Here is a 24,098-nt window from a genome sequence, read left to right as displayed (position 1 = left end):
CGTCGTTGAGTAAGCAGCGTTCAGCAATTGAGAACACTTCCTCTGCCTATACTTACGTTGAGACGTTATCTGAACTCCGTCCTTGTGGTTGGGAGTTCATGTTTCTCGTCTGTAGAACATAGAGAGGAGAAGACAGTATTAGAGTATATTAGTCAAAGAACCGCTTTCTGCCGTCCTAAAGTTTGAAAGAGTTTATTTGTGGCTGGAGTTCTTCCGTCGTCGCAGACGAGTACGAGAACCATCACTTCGACGCACCGGACGCAGTACATATGGTGATATCGCAAATTGATTCGGCTTATTGGGGCTATAAAAGCTAAAACAGCTGTGATCACGTTAGTTTATTTGCACTGAGGATCCACACCATCGTAGATCTTCTTTGAAATTAGTGTCTTCTAGTTTTTAGTACGTAGATGGTTATTGATATTAGATCGCGCAGTCATAATAAGGAGCCGAGCGGTTCCAGGCGCTTCAGTCCGGCACCGCGCGACTGCTACGGTCGCAGGTTCGAATCCTGCCTCGGGCATGGATGTGTGTGATGTCTTTAGGTTAGTTAGGTTTGAGTAGTTCTACGTTCTAGGGGACTGATGGCCTCAAATGTTAAGTCCCATAGTGCTCAGAGCCATTTGAACCATAATAAGGGCCAGTTAATTAGTAATTTTACTTAGGAAATCTAAACTTTGTAATATAAAGTTTTTTTTAATCTACAATAACTATATAAGCAATAACAACATTTATCATTTAGTAGGCTTAGTTGCCGTCATCATTCATTTATGTTTAGATTGCAATTTATAGAATTAGGAGATCCTAAGATCTGCTTCAGGGGGTAGTTAGACAGGGCCAAATCTTCATTTTAGCGTTTATTATTTTCCGTTGCGCATATTCTTTTACACCTACCTGGAGAAGCATCTTGGAATGGTTTTCTAAACGTTTTGAGGACACAGCCAACCTTACATCTGTTTTCGACGCCGTTTGCTGTTTCAGTTGAAAGCGCACCTGCGTATGTGCAGATGTAAATGACTGACGTGCAACGTAATTCTCTGTTTAAAGATAAATTCCTTTACACTAAAATTCTCCAAAACTCTACATGGTTTCCAAGTTTCCGTACTGAGGCTGCAAAAGTGCTACAATATGTCGATCAATATACATGTGTGTGCGTAATTCGTTTTTAGATTATAGAACTATACAAGTCAGTATTATAGTGAAGAGCCAAAGAAACCTGGTACACATGCCTAATATCGTGTAGCGCCCCCTCGAGCACGCAGAAGTGTCGTACCACGATGTGGTGTGGACTCTACTAAAGTCTGAAGTAGTTAGTGCTGGAGGGAAATGTCAGCATGAATCCTGCAGGGCTCTCCATAAATTTGTAAGAGTTCGAGGGGATGAAGATCTGTTCTGAACAGCACGTTGCTCAATAATATTCATGTCTGGGAAGTTTGGTTGCCAACGGAAGTGTTTAAACGCAGGAAGTGTTCCTGGAGGCATGCTGCAGCAATTCTCGACGTTTGGGGTGTCGCATTGTCCTGCTGGAATTGCCCAACTCCGTCGGAATGCACAATGGACATGAATGGAAGCAGGTGATCATACAGAATGCTTACGTACGTGTCACCTGTCAGAGCCGTATGTAGACATACCAGGGATTCCATGTAACTCTAACTGCACACGACCCACACCATTACAGAGCGTCCACCAGCTTGAACAGTCCCCTGCTGACATGCAGAGTCCATGGGTTCATGAGTTGGTCTCCATACCCATACAAGTCCATCCGCTCGACACAATTTCAAACGAGACTCGTCCGACCAGGCAACGTGTTTCCAGTCATCAATAGTCTAATGTCGGTGTTGACTGTCCCATGCGAGGCGTAAAGCTTTGTGTCGTGCAGTAATCAAGGGTACACCAGTGGGCCTTGGGCTCCGAAAGTCCATATCGATGTTGTTTCGTTGAATGGTTCGCACGCTGGCACTTGTTGATGGCCCGAATTTAAATCTGCGTAATTTGCGGAAGGGTTGCACTTCTGTCACGTTGAACGATTCTCTTCATTCGTCGTTGGTCCCGTTCTTGAAGGATCTTCCTCCGGCCGGAGCGATGTCGGAGATTTGATGTTTTAGCACATTCCTGATACTCATGGTACAATCGTGAAATGGTCATATGGGAAAATCCTCACTTAATCGAAGTCTCGGGTATGCTGGGTCCCAACGCTCGTGCGCCAACTATAAGACCACGTTCAAATTTACTTAAATCCTGATAACCTGCCACTGTATCAGTGGTAACCGATCTAACAACTGCGCCAGCAGTTTTTTATCAGAAAAACTTATATTGTGATTTCAACGCTCCAAAACTAATTAAATAATACTGAATATTTGTCTTCTTTGTCATCTGTTTTGCCGAGAAATGTCAAATGTAAAACGAAGTCATGTGCACTATGCACTGCATTGCCATTTAAATACGACGCTTCTTCAGGCTCACACAGTCAGCTGTGGCGATGGGGGAAATGTGCAGCTACGCTGCTAGGCAGTTAGGCGGCTAGGCTGCACACGCCGCGCCGGCACTAATGCCAAGGCATGCTTCAGGAGATGGATTCTTGGTCGCCCCTGATCTATGGGATCTAAGCATCTGTATGTTCTTCCAGTTGGATGTGACTGGAGGCAATGCACAGTATTAGCTTGATGTGTCCTCTTTGTGACTAATTTTTGTCCTGTGTGCTTTTTCTTTGTTATCTTCGTATCTGAATAGTCGGCTTGTCTGTGTGGCATATGGAGTGCCGGAGTGTATTACTCGGTATTGCCAGCGATTATTCCTTTTTGTGAGGAATGGAAAAGTGTGTACTCATGTTCGTGACGGCTGTTTAGAAATTGCTTGAATGAGATCTAGCAGTTCTTTGGTCTATAATGTTGACAGCGGCCAGTAGAGAGCTGTGTAGATCCCATGCCTGCCCATACCAAATTTGGATGGTGCCATGACGCCGTATGGCAGAGGATGACAAGGTGACCCGTCAGCACTGCATGGTTCTTTAGGTCTGATGGCGGACATTTATATAAAAGACAGTTTCTGTAGGCTGGGTGCCAGCTATCCGCGTATCTACAACGCAATTATGTAATCGTCTCTATGGCAACGCCTCTTCAGAGCTCTATAGATGGCTATGGTTTTCGCACAGAGCCGTTTGCGGTTCGCAGTTGAAAGCTGTCAATAGCGCTGCCAGATGTCAGGGACTTCCTTAAGCTGACTCGACTGTAGGAGTGTCTTCGTAGTAAAGAATAAATCTATTACAACTTCATGCATGATGCGGCATTTTTTCACGCTTCTCAATATTTGTGACGTCATACCTCCTGAGCTGTGGTGTGGTGGTATGTTTCTATGAGACCAAAATGCTGAGCTCATCGGTCCCTAGGCTTACACACTACTTAACCTAAATTAAACTAATTTACGCTAAGAACAACAACACTCACACCCATGCCTGAGGGAGGACTCGAACCTCCGACGAGGGGCGCCGCATGAGCCGTGGCAAGACGCCTAGACCGCTCGGGTACCCCGCGCGGCTCATATCGGCTGATCTGTGTGTCATACAGTGATATAATTTTGTAGATACAGTCAACCACTGTCTACAAAATATGTTGAGAATAGAATTAGTAGAAATGAAATAACAAATTTTAACATCATGTACCGTGCGGCAGTTTTTCACGCGTCTCTGTGTTTATCATGTCATTCCTCGTGGTCTATGAGTCATACAACGACAGAACTTTGCAGGTACATTCAGCGGAATATTTATATACTATATAAAGAAATGTTGCGAATAGAGTTGTTAGCAAAGAAGCGATAAATTTAAACGCCGCTCACAATATGGTAGTTTCTCGCACATCTGAGTGTATATGACGTCACGTCTCCTGAAGTACGTGTAGTATCATGATGTAATTTTGTAGGTGCATTTAGCGGCGATACTTGTTGCGAACGGTGTTAGTAGCACAGAAGTTTTGTATTTAAAAGTCACACATGACGCATCAGTGCCTCTCATTGTTTATGACGCGATATCTCCACAATAAGTAATACGTATACCAAATTGGTTGAAATATGTCCAGTGGTTTAGGAGGAGATGTGGATCACGCACTCACTAACACACACACACACACACACACACACACACAAATCCATTTTTATAATACGTATGTATGGATTACGTGAAGTTTACTTGGTGCAGAGACTAGCCCAGTGGTAAAACAGTAGAAAACTGGCATGTAAGGACTGCAAAATACAAAATGGTCCTGAGCACTATGGAACTCAACTTCTGAAGTCATTAGTCCCCTATAACTTAGAACTAGTTAAACCTAATTAACCTAAGGACATCATACACATCCATGCCCGAGGCAGAATTCGAACCTAGAACCGCACGGCCACTTCGGCCGGCTGCAAAATACAAAACAGATTTTGTCTATAATAGTTTCTTACAGCACAAAACAGCAATAGATAGAAGACAGCATCAAACCAGTCCAAGAATGGTAACCTTAGAAAAATTATATTCTTCATTTGTTAATCATGCTCTAACAACGTCACTGACTGCAAGGTGTTCAGTTTTTATTTCCCGTATTTTGTACATGTTTCTCTTAACGTACGGTTTACGAGTATTACAATACTTTAGCAAAATTCATGCACTCTGATTATGCCGGCCGGTGTGGCCGAGCGCTTCTAGGCGCTTCAGTCTGGAATCGCGCGAGCGCTACGATCGCAGGTTCGAATCCTGCCTCGGGCATGGATGTGTGTGATGTCCTTAGGTTGGCTAGGTTTAAGTAGTTCTAAGTTCTAGGGGACTGATGACCTCAGATGTTAAGTCCCATAGTGCTCAGAGCCTCGGAGCGTCCATGGTGTCCCGTGAAACCCGAGTTACGGCCTTTCCTAAATTCCACGCTCTCCCAGCGTGCTGGGCTCAAGGAAGGGAAAAAAGTGTCGTATAGCTCGGGAGATTAACTATAAAACTAGGAAACGAAAATGATGGAATTCAGATGAATTTCCTGTACAGTTACACTCTTTAAACTTGTTCATTAAGCCCGCCATATTAGCTTTGACGCGCTACTCAAACATGTGTGTCATGCACTTACCGAGAATCCGAGAGACGAAAACTAGAGCTCAAAACGTACACCAGCCGGCCTTTACACCACTTGTAAATGGTTTTGTTATTACTTATGTAGGTGATGTCCTCGAAAAACAAAATAGCTTGTAGTACAAAGTTACTAGCTGAAAAATCGCACAGAAACAGCACAGATCCACATTCCGCTGAAATAAATGTAATTAATTGCCTTCTGCTATATCTCGGGAAGTATGTCGCTTCTATTAAACGGCATCCTCAGCTAGCTACTGTCTCCAAGCTCTGATATGAAAACTCCTCACACTGAGTATGTTTATAATTGCGACATTCTTCTAGGAAACCGTGAAGGAATTAAGGAAAATTCCACACCAATACGTTTGAATTCTTTTATCCTTTTCTGATTGGGATACTAAGATGTTAAACACTTTAAAACACCACATCGCCCCCCAAGCACACACGACTTCCCTTCTACACCCGGAAGGTTTCACTGGCAGACTTCCCGATTTCGCGAGTTCCCTGATATTCCGTGAAACTCTTTTAACCTCCAGGCCTTTAACCCAATCAGTCATAATAGCGGAACGCAGGTATCTGCATTGGTTACATCCTGTTACCAGTCATAACACACCTTTGAAACGTGCTGCCTTCTGACAGGGATTCTCAGAATCTTTATTTCCAACATTTCTGGAAAACTCATTAACAACCACAAACCAATTTTGGAAAATCCAACTCATCATCTCCTCACCGGAAAGGGCTCTGCTCTCACCGGATGCTGGAAACAGTCTCAGGCTTCTCTACCAATCCAAAACTCCACGCAAGTTCGGGATGTTAAGAGCATTTAGAACAGCCGAGCATCTCCTCTTAAACTGTTACCGTACGCTTTAACATAATCAGGAACATGTCATCCAGTGATGGATGCAGTCCTCTTCTAGACTTTTCTGTGCTTTCCACTCTTCAGTTACATGCAGCCATTATTGCCTCTGAAAGTTTTCTGATGTCATCCACTCAACTTGTATTTGGACGTCGCCTCGGTCTTCCACGATCTCTTGTAGTAGTGTAGCGAAGTACTTCCTTCTCTTTCTTCCTTTTTTCCCAACCTTTTCATCTGGGAGTTCATCCTGTCCCCTCTGCTTGCCAATGATTTCATTTTTTACTTTTCTCGTCGACTGTGCGGAGAACCTCCTCATTCCTAACCTTATCAGTCTACCTAATTTCAACATTCTTCTGTATCACTATTTCTCAAACGTTTCGATTCTCTTCTGTGCCGGTTGTCGCAAAGTTCATGTTTCACTACCACACAACGTTGTACTCCAAACGTACATTGTCAGGAATTTCTTCCCCAAATTAAGGCCTATGTATAATATTAATAGACATCTCTTAGCTAGGAATGCCCATTTTGCCAGTGATTGTCTAATTATTATGCCTTCATTGCTCCGTCGATCATGGGTTATTTTACTGCCTAGGTAACAGAAGTCCTTCGTCTATTTCGTCGCGTTCCCTTTCTCAGATGTTAAGTTTCACACTGTTCTCCTTTCTGCTACTTCTCATTACTTCTGTCTTTCTTAGGTTTACTCTCAGTCCATATCCTGTACTCATTACATTATTCATTCCACTCAACAGATCCTTCAGTTCTTTTTCATTTGCACTGAGAATAGCAATGCGTTCAGAAAATCTTATCATTGGTATCTTCTCACTTTGAGTTTTAATCCCACTTTTGTACCCTCCCTTTATTTTCGTCATTGTTTATTCGATGTATAGATTGAACAGTGGGGGCCTAAGATTTCATCTCCATATTACACCCTTTTTAATCCGAAAATCTCTTTCTCGTTCGTTGAGTCCTACTGTTTCTTTTTAGATGTTCTTGTGCATACTTTGTATTACTCGTCATTCCCCGTTGCTCATCCCTATTTTTCTCAGAGTTTCTTACATCTTGCAGCATTTGACACTGTCGAATGCTTTTTCTATAGTCCTTACATATTCACTTGTATGGTTACATGCCTGCTCTTTTCAGAATCATTTTCGTCATAGTCATATTGACGTATACCACGGCACTCCGTTCACTGTTACCACCGCCGTAACTGACTAGTCAGCATGGTTGCTGATGAATTATTATTTTCTTTTGTGACGACTGGAACGGGTTCCCGTGAGCCTCGTGATTCCAGATGAGAGTCTACTTACATGGCAAATATCTGCTTCAGGGTTTGGAAAGCCGATAACGACCGGCAGGGCAGCAGTAGTGCGACGAAACAGGCATCACTTCAATCTACATTGTTGCCAAATTTATTCAAGACGTTGGATAAAAGATGGAGGCTGTGGATGTGGCAATGTCGCACTGACGTCATGGCGGGACATTCAAATTTTGGAGGGAAAATAGGTCAATTGAGATATCTCCACTAACATAACTCCATCTACCACCACCCCTGGAAACGGCAGGAAATTCAAAAAAATTTCAGAAAATTCGGATTTATTGGTGGAAATATCAAATTTTATTCGCTCGTCTTGAGGTTTGGACACCAACTGACCTAGTTCATAAAACCACAGCCCCGGGGCGCTGTAGACCCTACTCCACTCTTCTCCCTACTCTTCTCCCCCATCTGGAAATGTGTTGGAAACGCGCTCATTTTGTGTTGTGCCGCTGGACTGGGAAGAACTCAAGACAGTAGTCTAATATAGTGTGCATAAGCCATTGCTTGAACAATTTTCTTAATAATATTGTTTATTTATTTCTGAAATCGCAATACATACGAAAATTGATGCTGGTGATTAAACAGTTTAGACGATCTTAAAGCTTTATGGTACTTTTTTTGATTCCAATAGCAAAAGGAACCACATAATTGCGCTGTAACAGATTACACTAAACATATCTGAAAATCATTCTCCTGCATGCTCCATCTGCCGGGCTACACTACGGTACGGTTGCTGGGCTCAAGGCACCAGCCAGGGCCACAACATGTGGCAGCCACAGGGTAGCACTTAATACCTCATCCTTCCTCCTCACCTCTGGTAAACTTATTCTGTGGTACACAGATACTAAACCTGGTGTTAAAGCAATGTGCTGAATATTGTCACATACTTATCTTGAAGATGTCATAAAAGTCAGCAAATGCTGCTGCTTCAGAAGATGTGCTAGAGGAAATAGTAATTAAACAACTCGCTTCACAGATTGAATATATCACAAAACGACTACTTGAAACACATTTGCACACAAAGCACACTGAGAGCTGTAGTTGGAGCAGCGACCATCTCCAGACTCTAGAATTACATGAATATTTACTTTCTAAGCCATGTCACTGAGAAACAGTCCGTCAATTGCAAATTAATTTACCATTTCCGAAACCGATATCAGCTGCAAAGTCGAAATAAATATCTCTGCAACTGTAAATAGGACACTCAGCACTTTTTGAGTTTTGGCTGCTTGTTTGAAGGCAACGCCAGAGAGAGAAAAATTTCTATGTCCTACAGCCACTGTGATCTTCATCACTTTTCTGAAAGGCTGAGAGGGCTTAGTTTATATTTGCTGCTGGATTCAGGGATGTTAAGGCTCTTATTTTTTACTTTCCTCACTTTTCGAAATGCACCAGCGTCTAGACACAGAAGTAAAATCAGAACAATTACATATCTAAAAGTTCATGACATATGCTTGGTGCAGAAAAATTCTTGCATATGGGAACGAGTATGTAGCAGCAAGAAAAATACAATAAAACTTGACATGGAAGCATCAGGAAGGGAAAACAGTCATTTTTAGTTGATAGTGATAAGATGGGTGGAACAGAATGTTTAGCGTGGATGACCACCAAATGTGGAGTAATAAACTTATATATTTCAGATGACCAGCCCAGGTGTGAACCAAAAGTTATCAGCAACTACCTTATAGATTTTTATAAAGCGTCATTAGCTAAAGACCATGGAATTACCAGTGGGGGCAATACAGTATAGGACTACAGAATGGATCATGCGTTTGACCCTGTGCAGGGATGTTTAATTGTTTTAATTCCTAACGAACAGTATTTACAACTTGCTTCTCTGTACTCTCCATCAGTTACAACCATGCAGTGTCAGCTAACAAATACCTTACAAAACAAGTGCTGTATGGTTTTTTAACAACATTATACTGTATGTCAATTGAGGTAATAGTGATACATGCAAGTTTACTGCTGTCTTTGATGCTTTCCTGGAAAAGAAAATCAAATACCTCTACTTTGACTTGGATCTACCTTAAAAGATAGTAGAAAATGTATGGGGTGGTCGGTTGATCATTTTTTTTTCTGTTGTTCTCTCGGAATGTATCAGTAGTGTGGTATAAGTTTCGCTTAACTTGTATACAGTTGCATGCTCTGTGTTTGACTTACAGCACTATCTATCTACGATCATTAACAGCAAACCTCTCCATACTACAGTCAGCAGAGAAGTTGCAATGCATGTGTGATGAAACATGTACATCGACTGAAAACCTGTTTCAGCACCCTCCTCTAGACAAACTAAGATTTATGCGATGTACTCCATTCCTTTGTCCCATCTTCAACATAAATCGAGTCTTCAGTTTCATAACTACAGTGATTGTAAGTTAATGGCAGCTGTTTGTGAGGTTGGCTCTGAGCACTATGGGACTTAACAGCTGTGGTCATCAGTCCCCTAGAACTTAGAACTACTTAAACCTAACTAACCTAAGGACATCACACACATGTATGCCCGAGGCAGGATTCGAACCTGCGACCGTAGCAGTCGCACGGTTCCGGACTGCGCGCCTGTTTGTGAGGTACTGCAATCCCTGTGTATATATTTGCTTGACAGATATTGTGCACAGAAGAGACTGTGTCTGAGAGTTAGAGCAGCATGGCATGCATTGCACATATCAAACACCACTGCTAAGCGTTTGTCTCTTACCTTGTAAGAGACACTCTCCACTGCTGATGATCATTTTGCAGGACTGAAGCGAAGATAGTATAGTTTCTGAACCATGATCGGATGTGAACAGTGGGCACTATACACCTCTGGGAATCTGTATTGTGCATGTATCACAAGGACTCTATGTTTTTTTCTTTGGTGTAGAAGGAAGTAGTTTTATCATCTTAAATTTGTTACCATAGTGAATGGGTTAGAAAACTCGCACTATCGTCTGTATCCTCGGTGGCTCAGATGGACAGAGCATCTGCCATGTAAGCAGAAGATCCTGGGTTCGAGTCCCAGTCGGGGCACATATTTTCAACTGTCCCCATTGACTTATTTCAACGCCTGTATGCAGCTAAGTGTATTCATTTAATTGTAACTTCAATCTCTGTCTGTCTGGAACTCCATCACGCATAAACCACACATATCTTCTTCTTAACCATCTGTTATATCATGACAAAACTCTCATATCTCCCATACACCAATAAGGGCTGCTAACCTCCTCGAAATGCATGCATATGGAGATATCTTGCATGGGGCGCCATGAGTAAGATTGGGTGCAGAACAATCTTCACAGTTATGGAGTCAGGTCGGTCTCTTCCTTCACAAAACATGGAATGTAGTGTGTGTAGTACCCTCCTGCTTCTGGTCAGTTACAAATTAAATCAATGACAGTGTTGTAAGGAGGTTGCACAAAGACAATGTGGGGAAATCTTTCAGTCTCCTACTTCATCCTAAGAATTTGAGAATGCTCTGTGACGCCCATCCAGATAAGGAAAGATGGACAATCGTAACTGTAAATGAAGCAGTATGATCGAAGTGATAGAAATATGTAGATAACCTAGGTACAGGTATAGGGTGCCATTTGGTATACTTTGGTGAATATGGTCAAGAATTGACAATGAATGTACATACTGCACCATTATCTACCTACACTCGGAATCTAGTATCTGGTACACACAAAGTAGTGGAGGGATGATTTAGCGTTGATACAGAAATTGGAAAACAAGCTGTCGTGTCAATAGTTAGTGTTGAAATTACAGAAAAACTGCTGAATTGCTAAACTGATTGCACTATTAACTGTGGTGCTTATTACAGTACATCAACCCATGTCAACAGCGTCTTTTCCATCCCATCTGTCTAATGGTACACTGTTGATTACCACATAATGACTGACTGATACCACTTGTTTCACATGCAGAGAGTCATGATGGAAACAACACCTTGCAGGGATGACCAGCACCAAAACAGGAATCGCATGTATGACTGCAGTATGACGAATCAACCGAAATGGAGTTCCGAGACACCTGAAACCCAATAACTTTGGAAGATGAGATTAAATGTAGAGGTGATCACCTTCAGACAATTGTTCGGAAATGCTCCACAAATACGCAAATTCTTTCAGTCTCCATATGTTGCGGTGTCTCCCATATTTCTGTCAATTAGAAACACCGCCTATGTCTTTTATTTCAACCATGCTGTGTGTTGTGGGAGCAGCAGCAGCAGCATAATTTACACCATGCGTTGTCCAGCTTTCTGTAGGAGCCAATGGATTGAAATGTGTTAATGACAGTTTAGCACCTGACACAGACCTCTAATCAAAGCAGAAGAAGCAAAACGTTTATCTGTGTACACAGCTGTAGTCATACACTACTTGGATCTGTTACAGCAGAAAGGAACAATGTTTCGAACAACAACACAGGGAATCCCTCTTGCGACTGATAGTCTGTGGGATAAAGTCCTCCTACAGTACAAATGATGAAATTTCACATTGAGAGGTCCCGAGTTCGAGTCTCGGTCCGGCAAACGGTTTTAATCTGCCAGGAAGTTTCAAATTTCACATTGGTTTGCACAGGCGACTTTGATGACTGGCCACCTGCTCCAGTGGACCAATACATGTAAATTTCATTGCGATCACCACATATCATCAGTGTCAACACACAGACGGTATTTGTTTCCCGATATATCGGAAGAGAGAAAAGTGGAAATATCTTATTGACTTCCCTACTGGGTGACTTTAGTTAAGCTTATACAGTTTGTAGTTTTTCTCTGTTGGATCATACAAAATAATGAGGATACAGAGAACATTCTTATGACAGACATGAATGTACCCTGAGTCACAGATTTCCTTCAGACTACAGTACCTGTATGAAATTTGGAAATGCATCACAATGCTGAAGCAAAATCCTCATCATTCCTCTGGTTCTCATATCATACTCTCGATAATAAACACCACCGTAGCTGCTTGTATTGTCTTTTCTATTACCTCGTGCTGCAGGAGAAAGATTCATTTGGCGCTGGCCTTCCGCGTTGTACATGGCTGGTGGAGCTATGACATCATGCTTCCATTTCCACTGAGTGGCCAAAACATGGTCCTGTCGCATTGACTCAGCTCACCCTGTTTCTCTACAGGTTGTAGAAGGTGGTAGATATAGAACTCTCCGACTTCTACTCAGTTCCAAGTTAAACTGGGATGATCACAAGGACAAAGCCACAGAAAGGTCGGAGTAGAGACTTTATTTATTTTATTTAATCGTATAGCTAGGGTCCCCCGTGGGGCAGGCCGTTCGCCGGGCGCCGGTCATTCAATTTGACGCCACGTCGGCAACTTGCAGTCGATTAGGATGATAGGATGATGATGAGGACAGCACAACACCCAGTCCCTGGGCGGAGAAAATTCCCCGACCCAGCCGGGAATCCAACCCAGGCCCACAGGATTGACAATCCGTCACGCTGACCATTCAGCTACCGGGGGCGGACGGGAGTAGAGGCTGAGAAACAGTTACAAGAGGGCCTGTCTAAAGCCATAGAGTTTAGATAGGTTCGAAAAAGGTGACTTCTTTCGAGATATGAGCGTACCAAAAATTTGATCGACTGGTGCCTGTAATCATTAAAAGACATCTCCATACGATCCAATCTGATTATATGGTTGGATGGAGATACATAATTCCGAATCCAGGCAGCATTTATACCGGAAAGTGTAGCACTATAGACCTGAAAGCCAGTGTATTGGTCATAGGAGTTTGTATATTTCTTATGACTTCAATCTGTCGTTCCATTTTGAAGTGATTCGTCACACAGCACACCATCTACTGTATATGATCATTCTCAATCAACCCTCATACTCCCTTGCCTATAGCCCAGTGGATGTATCACAGAATCTGTGTTACACTGTCTCCGTGGCACCCAGACAGAATGCATTACAAACACTTTTGTTAGCATGAGTAATATCTAGTGGCAGCAAGAGAGAATTGCAAATATCGGCTTAATGCCACTTTCCTTAGCCGAATCTTTCTAAATTTGGTGAGAATGGTGGTTTATTACGAGCTTACACCACCGAGGACGTGCGTCCGCGCTTTTGGTCTGTTAATACACACCCTTGCGATCACTTTCTTTATTCAATGTCGTGGTATTTGTGTGGAAGACCACTTCGTTCGGAAGCAATACCATACCTCGACATGAGTGAATCTTGTGTGCGTCTGCAGAACCAAGACCGCTTTTTATGAAGGGTCACAGTAGTATAGTAGTTGCGATCGTGTTTTTAATGGCCGTCGCTTATAAAAGGATTACGTCTCTCTTCCTAAGACACACTGGTACCACTCTCAAGAAAAAGGAATGGGGCATGCCCATCCATCGCGGATTTTCACTCATTGCTGTTTTGTGTCACCATCATTCAGATAATGGGAAAGTACTATTCTTAGTAGAGGATGTTTCGCTGTGATAAGCAGGCTTATTAAGTGGGGTGTAAAATTACTGTGGTCAGTGTTTCAACATGTGCAAAGAAATGACTTTGTCTGGTAGTAAGGGAGGTACGGATTTGTTACGGTAAACTGTGATTTCAGTGCATCGATAGCCTTAAGGGGAATGAAAGGTTTTACGTGAAAAATTATGTCCAGTCATAAGTATGCTATGGATATTGATATATCCAGAGCCACTGTCGTCAGAAAGAGGTATATCTGATACTTCGCTAATTGTCGAATGTCGCTGTATTGGGGCTACAATCATAATATTTAATTGTAATTACACAATAAATATGTGACTGATTTTCTAGGACGATTCTGCATGGCATGCATGTGCATGGCAGTGGTAGCCAGTGGTCGGAACGAATCCACATTTCCGGCTTAAGGTATGAGCCAACGCCAAGCCACCTGAACTGGACAGGCCGAGGTATAAACGTGCAGCTGAACCAACAATGTCGCCTTCTTGGAGGGTGAATAGCGAATTAATACTCAGTATGTGTTGGGCACCCTTCGTGAGCGCGTGTGTTGTGAGTGCTCTCCGTGGAAATTCGAGGAGATTCAATATGGGCGAGTGTTTGCGCTGAAAAATTACTCCTTCCCATGTAAATTGACCGGTTAACTGCTTGCACTGCCGTTTTACACATTTCCCATCGTTATTTGGTTGAGAGAACATCGATTGTGATGTGTGTTGCGTGCAAAATTGGTTCAAATGGCTCTGAGCGCTATGGGACTTAACTTCTCAGGTCATCAGTCCCATAGAACTTAGAACTACTTAAACCTAACTAACCTAAGGACATAACACACATCCATGCCCGAGGCAGGATTCGAACCTGCGACCGCAGCGGTCGCGCGGCTCCAGACTGAAGCGCTTAGAACTGCTCGGCCACTCCGGCCGGCTGTTGTGTGCATCTCGATGGTGAAAAACAGGTGGATGAGACGTTTTCTGGTTCTCTAGACATGAAAAACACATACGATTATAAGTAGTAAAGCCTTAGTTGACTTTGTGAAGTGCAACGATGATCTGGAATTTGTTATATCACTGACATCGGTATTCGTTAAAAAATAGAAGTGCAACTACCAGCTTCCTCCATTTTCGAGTTTTCATGAGAATATCTTCGCAGACGAGATACGTTTCCGGCTACTCAGTGGTTTACAGCATGTCCCCCATAATGACCTCGCTAATGTTTCGGGTTTCTGGAGACATAGTTTCCACTCTTTATCTACAGAATTATACTGTGCAAGCGATCGGTAGCATACTGTTATGTGGTTGGTATGTCGAGAGCATTATATTCTGGCTAATCATATGAAAATACATAAAATTATAAATTTTCATAAGTTACTCCATGATTTTAACGTACAAGTGTGATAAACATGTCGTTTTTCGGCGTATAAAATCGGATATTGCAGCTGATATCGGTTTCGAGATCGGTAAATTTATTCGTGATAGACGAGGCATTTCTCACCTATAGTGCTCCGGAAGTTAATGTTCTTCTAATTCCAAATCTGGAGATGATCGCAACTCCGGCAGAAACCACGACAGAAAGCAGGCCTGATTGTTAGAGGACACCTTTGTGCTGGGGGAACCAGCCCAGCCTTTATACACCACTTCAGACAGTGATTGCCGTCCACGGTCTTCTTTGTTCGAGTGTACTGAGTTCAACACGACCATCCTCCCATGGTTGGGACAGGTGGTGTCCTCTCCCTCTATGCGCCATTGTGGCTTTAGAGCAGTTGTAGGACATCGAAGACTATCTGAAAATTCCAGTAATTTTTCTCGTCTGTAGGACAATGTTTACAATTCTATTTGTGGATTTTTTTCACGATCTGTTGTGGGATACGAAATATGTCATGAACTTTTAGATGTGTAGTTATTCTGATTTTCCCGTCTGTGCTTAGACACTAGTGTGTTTCGAAAAGTGAGGAAAATAAAAAATAGGAGCCTTAACATCCATGATTCCAGCAGCAAATACGAGGGTTGGAACTTTAATAGTAGCAACTATTTATTTACAACTCGTACAAAATAGACACGTGTTTCAAAGTTTTACTGACCTTCAAAGTAGTGACCAGCATTGTGTATAACCCGTTGCCAGCGATGTGGATATCGTAGGATACTCTTAGCAGCGCCACTTGGGTTGACACTTCAAGCGGAGCGGTCTATTACTCGAAGAATTTGTAGCAGTTCTAAAGCGAATACCGTGAAGTGTTTCCTTCAGTTTAGAAATGGAGTTGAACTTACGAGGGCTTAAGTCAGGGGAGTGCAGTAGATGGTATAGCACTTAGTAGCCCCATCAGACAAACAAATCAATAACAGCTTGCAGTGTACGTGTTTGAGCATTGTCCTGCAAAATGATGGTCAAGTCCTGCAGGAAGGGTCATCACTTCTATCTCTATGCTGTTCATTTTTTGGAACACAACCCACGACCAGCTTAGAGTCAGAAGTTTGACACTTTCTGCAGGACCTGACCATCTATATATTCTTTCTAATAGGTAGTCGAACAGAACATGTGTGGGTAAGTGGTAAGAGTCTGTCGCTGAAACAGTTGTGCAGGGGAAACACTCCGTGCTTTGTTCATTATGTTTTTATATACAAGTAGTGGCAGTACAAAATTTTTGAAATAACTGCTGTCTGTAGGCCTTAAATTCAGCCTGTATGGCGCTCAGGCAAACAGGCAGCCTTACCCACTAGGAATTCTCTCTCTGAATTTACCCCCTACAGTCTACAGGTTCTACAGTCACACATTCTAGAGTAGGGGATATACAGGAATTTATACAGTGCCCCATTTGGTACACAGTAATACTATTTTTGCTCTAATACTCTACAAATTCAAACTCACAGAAAGCTGCTCTTACACGTGGCTGCCAATTGCACAATCATTCGTTCATGATCGACACTGGAAAGCACGTATTATCTAATAGCACTTGATTGTTTTAACTATATGCTTGTGTCCCATGAAGTTAATTCTAAAATGGCTTCACCATACATATCAATTTTGAGACTTTATGCCGAAACATATGAACGCTAATCGGATTTTGGAAAGGATCATGCCTGTCCGACAGCAACCGAAGCGTTGAGTGTTTTAAACTTCAATATCCATGGCAAAGTTATTGTCCTGTTATAGACCCACATTTACTCGTTGAGATCCACACACAGTAAAATTACATGTGATGCCGGATATTAGTGCTCTTGATTGGGGACCTGCCTGTAGCTCCAACGGATGCGGCTGCTACTGTACTGGTAGAGTATCGTTGAATATAGGCAGTTACTGCGTCGACTCAGTATAACTGAACGACACTGGGACCGATTAATGAAGAAGACGATGTGTCGGCTGCTGATGCTGGTGTGGCAGTGCTCCCAGTAGGATGTGGGTGTCATCATCCAACAACTTCACAACCACCGGTTCAGGAACATGTTGCACTGCTGGAACAATAGCAAATCATAAGTATATATGCAATAGTAACAATTATATTACCATTAGTAGATACTTACCTCCTAGTGTACTCGCCCAAACTGGTGTGACCCCTCCTTACCACTTACCATGCGAGCATAGCTGTGACAATTTTAAAGTGCCGGCGAACCCAGGCCCTGCCAGATAAGGAGATCCCAGACACAGTGATGTTTAGACATCAGAATAATAGCTGTTATACATCACCTAAAATATATCAGTGACAGTAGGGGTAGCCCCTGTTTTAGATCAAACAAACGAACTATTACCTGCGCTAATTTTTTTTAATAATCACCAAACACAATGGATTCAGGTTGTGTAATTGAGGAAGAAAAAAAGGACCTGTGTACTTAGGAAGAGCCTGTAAAACTAATCCAAGAGAATCTTAATGAACCTAACTTCAAGAAAGATACACACATGAAAATTTACCAGAACAATTCTTTCACTAAAGTAATCTCAACAGGGAACAAATACAAACATAAGTTCAAGCACACTGAACGAAGAAAAATGTACCCTAAAAATATCATACAGACAGAGTTATAAAATTACACAATTGGCTGTACACTGACTACTCTATTGTAGCTGATAATATCGTCTATCTGCCGAATGCCATCCTCGAATTTAAGCCCAAGAACACCTGTGCAATTACAAGGCTGATAAGGACACGGGGGAATGAAAAAACCTACGCAAATCAGTTCTTATCTAAAGCAGATCTGAAATTAACACACTTTAGTGACTCTGACACTTAGCGACTGAGAAAAGTAGTTTTTACCTTGTGCAGACTGAGGTAACAATAGCGGTCATAGTAAGGTGCGGTGCGTGCCGCGATCGATGCGTCGGCACCTTGCGAACCAGTTGACCTGACAATTCTACCTTGGTCTTGACTGGACATGCAGTCGTAAAATGCTCTAAGTTGTCATAAGGCGAAAAATTATATTCTTCCTGGTTAATGTACACCATTGCCCTCAAATGTTAGGGTAACTTACACTGTTGTTGTTGTTGTGGTCTTCAGTCCTGAGACTGGTTTGATGCAGCTCTCCATGCTACCCCATCCTGTGCAAGCTTCTTCATCTCCCAGTACTTACTGTATGTGATCAAAAGTATCTGGACACCCCCAAAAACATACGTTTTCATATTAGGTGCATTGTGCTGCCACCTACTGCCATGTACTCCTAATAACCGACCTCAGTAACCATTAGACATCGTGAGAGAGCAGAATGGGGCGTTCAGTGTAACTCACGGATTCCAACGTGGTCAGGTGATTGGGTGTCACTTGTGTCATACGTCTGTACGCGAGATTTCCACACTCCTAAACATCCCTAGGTGCATTGTTTCCGATGTGATAGTGAAGGGGCACGTACAGCACAAAAACTTACAGGCCGACCTCGCCTGTTGACTGACAGAGACCTCTGACAGTTGAAGAGGGTCGTAATGTGCAATAGGCAGACATCTATCCAGACCATCACACAGGAATTCCAAAGTGCATCAGGATGCACTGCAAGTACTATAACACTTAGGCGGGAGGTGAAAAAACTATTTCATGGTAGAGCGGCTGCTCATAAGCCACACATCACGCCAGTAAATGCCGAACGCCGCGTTGCTTGGTGCATGGAGCGTAGACATTGGACGATTAAACAGTGGAAAAACATTGTGTGGAGTGACGAATTACGGTACACTATGTGGCGATCTGATGGCAGGGTGTGGGTATGGCGAATGCCCGGTGAGCGTCATATGCCAGCTTGTGTAGTGCCAGCAGTAAAATTCGGAGTCGGTGGAGTTAAGGTGTGGTCAAGTTTTTCGTGGAGGGGGCTTGTACCCCTTGTTTTTGCGTGACACTATCACAGCACAGGCCTAACTTGATATTTTAAGCACCTTCTTGCTTCCCATTGTTAAATAGCAATTCGGGGATTGCATCTTTCAACACGATTGAGCACCTGTTCATAATGCACGGCCTATGGCGGAGTGGTTACACGACGATAACATCCCTTTAATGGACTGGCCTGCACAGAGTCCTGACCTGAATCCTATAGAACACCTATGGGATGTTTTGGAACGCCGACTTCGTGCCAGGTCTCACCGACCAACACCTCAGTGCAGCACTCTATGAAGATTGGGCTACCATTCCCCAAGAAACCTTACAGCACCTGACATATAGCTGCGAGAGTGGAAGCTGTCATCAAGGCTAAGGGTGGGATAACACCATTTGAATTCCAGCATTACCTGTGGAGGGCGCCACGAACTTGTAAGTTATTTTCAGCCAGGTGTCCAGATACTTTTGGTCACATAGTGTACCCAGCACAGCTCTTAGCTCATAATCTCCGATCCAGAGATATTACAACATATCAGAGCTTCATGAACACACAATGCCTTTTCCTGAGCCATGACACGTTGGGATGCACTCTGCCCAGCACATGGCCCTTCTAGGAAGAGAGTGTCCTGAATTGCTCACTCATAATTGCCTATATTGTTGCAGACTTCCCCTACCATAGCATGGGTTTGCCTCTTGCCACAGCTAAACTCTGCGTCACGTTGGGAGGCGGCCCAGTTTTCAGCCATTCTGCGCATCCCCATCCACTAGCCACTGGTAGCCAATGATATTCACCCTCTCTCTGAACGGCCAGCAGCGAGTTACAGCTAAACAGTGAGAATCTCGCTCCTACATGCTGCAGTGTTGCTGTACTTTGCGACAACCAAGTTATTCATTCAACTGTCATTTTTTATTTTTGTTTTCTTGCAGCGGTATAGCTGTGAATGTGTATCTGTAAGTGTTTAAGGGCAATTAAAATAAAAGGCAGGTGATGGCAATAAATGTGAAATGCTTCTAAAGCAGGTAAGGGGGATTATTTACCGCATTTACAACTTTTTCAAATGTGAATTTGAAAGCAGGTCTCCCACTGTTGACATTTGAAGACACGAGATCGGACTCCAGAACCATGTAGTGTCGGCAAGAGAGCTTTGAAGAGAATTGTAAACGTAAGTGTCAGAACTGTAGGAACAATAGAAAAAGTTGGTTTCGTGTCACCTGGAAAGCATTGAAATGAGAAGGAGCCTGTAACACAAATGGATGGTTTTAACAACGATGTTTTAAGGTGCTCCATGTGAATGATGAATGCCCGACATCACAAAAACATGTTACGGTCATGCAGGAGAAAATTAGCTATAATGGTAAGTACTTTGCCAATGTAAAGAATTTTAAAAGATATGTCAAGAACCCTCCCCCCATGAACCATGGACCTTGCCGTTGGTGGGGAGGCTTGCGTGCCTCAGCGATACAAATAGCCGTACCGTAGGTGCAACCACAACGGAGGGGTATCTGTTGAGAGGCCAGACAAACGTGTGGTTCCTGAAGAGGGGCAGCAGCCTTTTCAGTAGTTGCAAGGGCAACAGTCTGGATGATTGACTGATCTGGCCTTGTAACAATAACCAAAACGGCCTTGCTGTGCTGGTACTGCGAACGGCTGAAAGCAAGGGGAAACTACAGCCGTAATTTTTCCCGAGGGCATGCAGCTTTACTGTATGATTAAATGATGATGGCGTCCTCTTGGGTAAAATATTCCGGAGGTAAAATAGTCCCCCATTCGGATCTCCGGGCGGGGACTACTCAAGAGGATGTCGTTATCAGGAGAAAGAAAACGCGTTCTACGGATCGGAGCGTGGAATGTCAGATCCCTTAATCGGGCAGGTAGGTTAGAAAATTTAAAAAGGGAAATGGATAGGTTGAAGTTAGATATAGTGGGAATTAGTGAAGTTCGGTGGCAGGAGGAACAAGACTTCTGGTCAGGTGACTACAGGGCTATAAACACAAAATCAAATAGGGGTAATGCAGGAGTAGGTTTAATAATGAATAGGAAAATAGGAATGCGGGTAAGCTACTACAAACAGCATAGTGAACGCATTATTGTGGCCAAGATAGACACGAAGCCCACACCTACTACAGTAGTACAAGTTTATATGCCAACTAGCTCTGCAGATGACGAAGAAATTGAAGAAATGTATGATGAAATAAAAGAAATTATTCAGATTGTGAAGGGAGACGAAAATTTAATAGTCATGGGCGACTGGAATTCGAGTGTAGGAAAAGGGAGAGAAGGAAACATAGTAGGTGAATATGGATTGGGGGACAGAAATGAAAGAGGAAGCCGCCTGGTAGAATTTTGCTCAGAGCACAACATAATCATAACTAACACTTGGTTTAAGAATCATGAAAGAAGGTTGTATACATGGAAGAACCCTGGAGATACTAAAAGGTATCAGATAGATTATATAATGGTAAGACAGAGATTTAGGAACCAGGTTTTAAATTGTAAGACATTTCCAGGGGCAGATGTGGACTCTGATCACAATCTATTGGTTATGACCTGTAGATTAAAACTGAAGAAACTGCAAAAAGGTGGGAATTTAAGGAGATGGGACCTGGATAAACTAAAAGAACCAGAGGTAGTACAGAGATTCAGGGAGAGCATAAGGGAGCAATTGACAGGAATGGGGGAAATAAATACAGTAGAAGAAGAATGGGTAGCTTTGAGGGATGAAGTAGTGAAGGCAGCAGTGGATCAAGTAGGTAAAAAGACGAGGGCTAGTAGAAATCCTTGGGTAACAGAAGAAATATTGAATTTAATTGATGAAAGGAGAAAATATAAAAATGCAGTAAGTGAAACAGGCAAAAAGGAATACAAACGTCTCAAAAATGAGATCGACAGGAAGTGCAAAATGGCTAAGCAGGGATGGCTAGAGGACAAATGTAAGGATGTAGAGGCCTATCTCACTAGGGGTAAGATAGATACCGCTTACAGGAAAATTAAAGAGACCTTTGGAGATAAGAGAACGACTTGTATGAATATCAAGAGCTCAGATGGAAACCCAGTTCTAAGCAAAGAAGGGAAAGCAGAAAGGTGGAAGGAGTATATAGAGGGTCTATACAAGGGCGATGTACTTGAGGACAATATTATGGAAATGGAAGAGGATGTAGATGAAGATGAAATGGGAGATACGATACTGCGTGAAGAGTTTGACAGAGCACTGAAAGACCTGAGTCGAAACAAGGCCCCCGGAGTAGACAATATTCCATTGGAACTACTGACGGCCGTGGGAGAGCCAGTCCTGACAAAACTCTACCATCTGGTGAGCAAGATGTATGAAACAGGCGAAATACCCTCAGACTTCAAGAAGAATATAATAATTCCAATCCCAAAGAAAGCAGGTGTTGACAGATGTGAAAATTACCGAACTATCAGTTTAATAAGTCACAGCTGCAAAATACTAACACGAATTCTTTACAGACGAATGGAAAAACTAGTAGAAGCCAACCTCGGGGAAGATCAGTTTGGATTCCGTAGAAACACTGGAACACGTGAGGCAATACTGACCTTACGACTTATCTTAGAAGAAAGATTAAGGAAAGGCAAACCTACGTTTCTAGCATTTGTAGACTTAGAGAAAGCTTTTGAAAATGTTGACTGGAATACTCTCTTTCAAATTCTAAAGGTGGCAGGGGTAAAATACAGGGAGCGAAAGGCTATTTACAATTTGTACAGAAACCAGATGGCAGTTATAAGAGTCGAGGGACATGAAAGGGAAGCAGTGGTTGGGAAGGGAGTAAGACAGGGTTGTAGCCTCTCCCCGATGTTGTTCAATCTGTATATTGAGCAAGCAGTAAAGGAAACAAAAGAAAAATTCGGGGTAGGCATTAAAATTCATGGAGAAGAAATAAAAACTTTGAGGTTCGCCGATGACATTGTAATTCTGTCAGAGACAGCAAAGGACTTGGAAGAGCAGTTGAATGGAATGGACAGTGTCTTGAAAGGAGGATATAAGATGAACATCAACAAAAGCAAAACAAGGATAATGGAATGTAGTCTAATTAAGTCGGGTGATGCTGAGGGAATTAGATTAGGAAATGAGGCACTTAAAGTAGTAAAGGAGTTTTGCTATTTGGGGAGCAAAATAACTGATGATGGTCGAAGTAGAGAGGATATAAAATGTAGGCTGGCAGTGGCAAGGAAAGCGTTTCTGAAGAAGAGAAATTTGTTAACATCCAGTATTGATTTAAGTGTCAGGAAGTCTTTTCTGAAAGTATTCGTATGGAGTGTAGCCATGTATGGAAGTGAAACATGGACGATAAATAGTTTGGACAAGAAGAGAATAGAAGCTTTCGAAATGTGGTGCTACAGAAGAATGCTGAAGATTAGATGGGTAGATCACGTAACTAATGAGGAGGTATTGAATAGGATTGGGGAGGAGAGAAGTTTGTGGCACAACTTGACCAGAAGAAGGGATCGGTTGGTAGGACATGTTATGAGGCATCAAGGGATCACCAATTTAGTATTGGAGGGCAGCGTGGAGGGTAAAAATCGTAGAGGGAGACCAAGAGATGAATACACTAAGCAGATTCAGAAGGATGTAGGTTGCAGTAGGTACTGGGAGATGAAGAAGCTTGCACAGGATAGAGTAGCATGGAGAGCTGCATCAAACCAGTCTCAGGACTGAAGACCACCACAACAACATGTCAAGAACAGAGTTTTTAGGTCAAAGAAGTGATATAGGTGCAGCACGAACTACATCCCATATAAAGATCCACGATGCAAGAGAAGGAGGTAGTTCAACAGTGTATTACCTTGATGAAACATGGGTCAATTTGAATCATTCCAGGAATATCTGCAGGAAATTGAATGATGGTACTGGCGTTTTTAAAGTTTTCACAGGAATAGGTTCTTGGATAATTATTCTGCATGCTGGCTCTTCTTCTGGTTTTGTTTCTGAGAGTAAACTTGTATTTTCGTCTAAGAAAAACAGCAGTGACTACCATTCAGAAATGAATGCTCTCAGTTTCGTGACGTGATTGACAATTCTTGTCATACCTTGCTTGGAAGTCAGTTATTGCCAGTTTTAATTCAACTGTTACAGAGAAAGCACCAAGCATAAACACCAGAAAAGCTGATATTTTTTCCTGGGCTGAAAGTA

At 42.6% G+C, this 24,098-nt stretch overlaps 1 non-coding gene across 1 annotated transcript; it reads left to right on the top strand.

Moving 5' to 3' along the window:
• Positions 1-10,189: 10,189 nt before the first annotated feature.
• Trnat-ugu (transfer RNA threonine (anticodon UGU)) lies at positions 10,190-10,263 on the top strand. Its single transcript has one exon. It is a non-coding gene; the product is annotated as a tRNA-Thr (tRNA).
• Positions 10,264-24,098: the final 13,835 nt, after the last annotated feature.

This window comes from Schistocerca serialis, chromosome 1 (assembly GCF_023864345.2).
Source record: "Schistocerca serialis cubense isolate TAMUIC-IGC-003099 chromosome 1, iqSchSeri2.2, whole genome shotgun sequence".
NCBI classification, from domain to species: domain Eukaryota; kingdom Metazoa; phylum Arthropoda; class Insecta; order Orthoptera; family Acrididae; genus Schistocerca; species Schistocerca serialis.
This window is presented reverse-complemented; position numbering and strand designations above follow the sequence as displayed.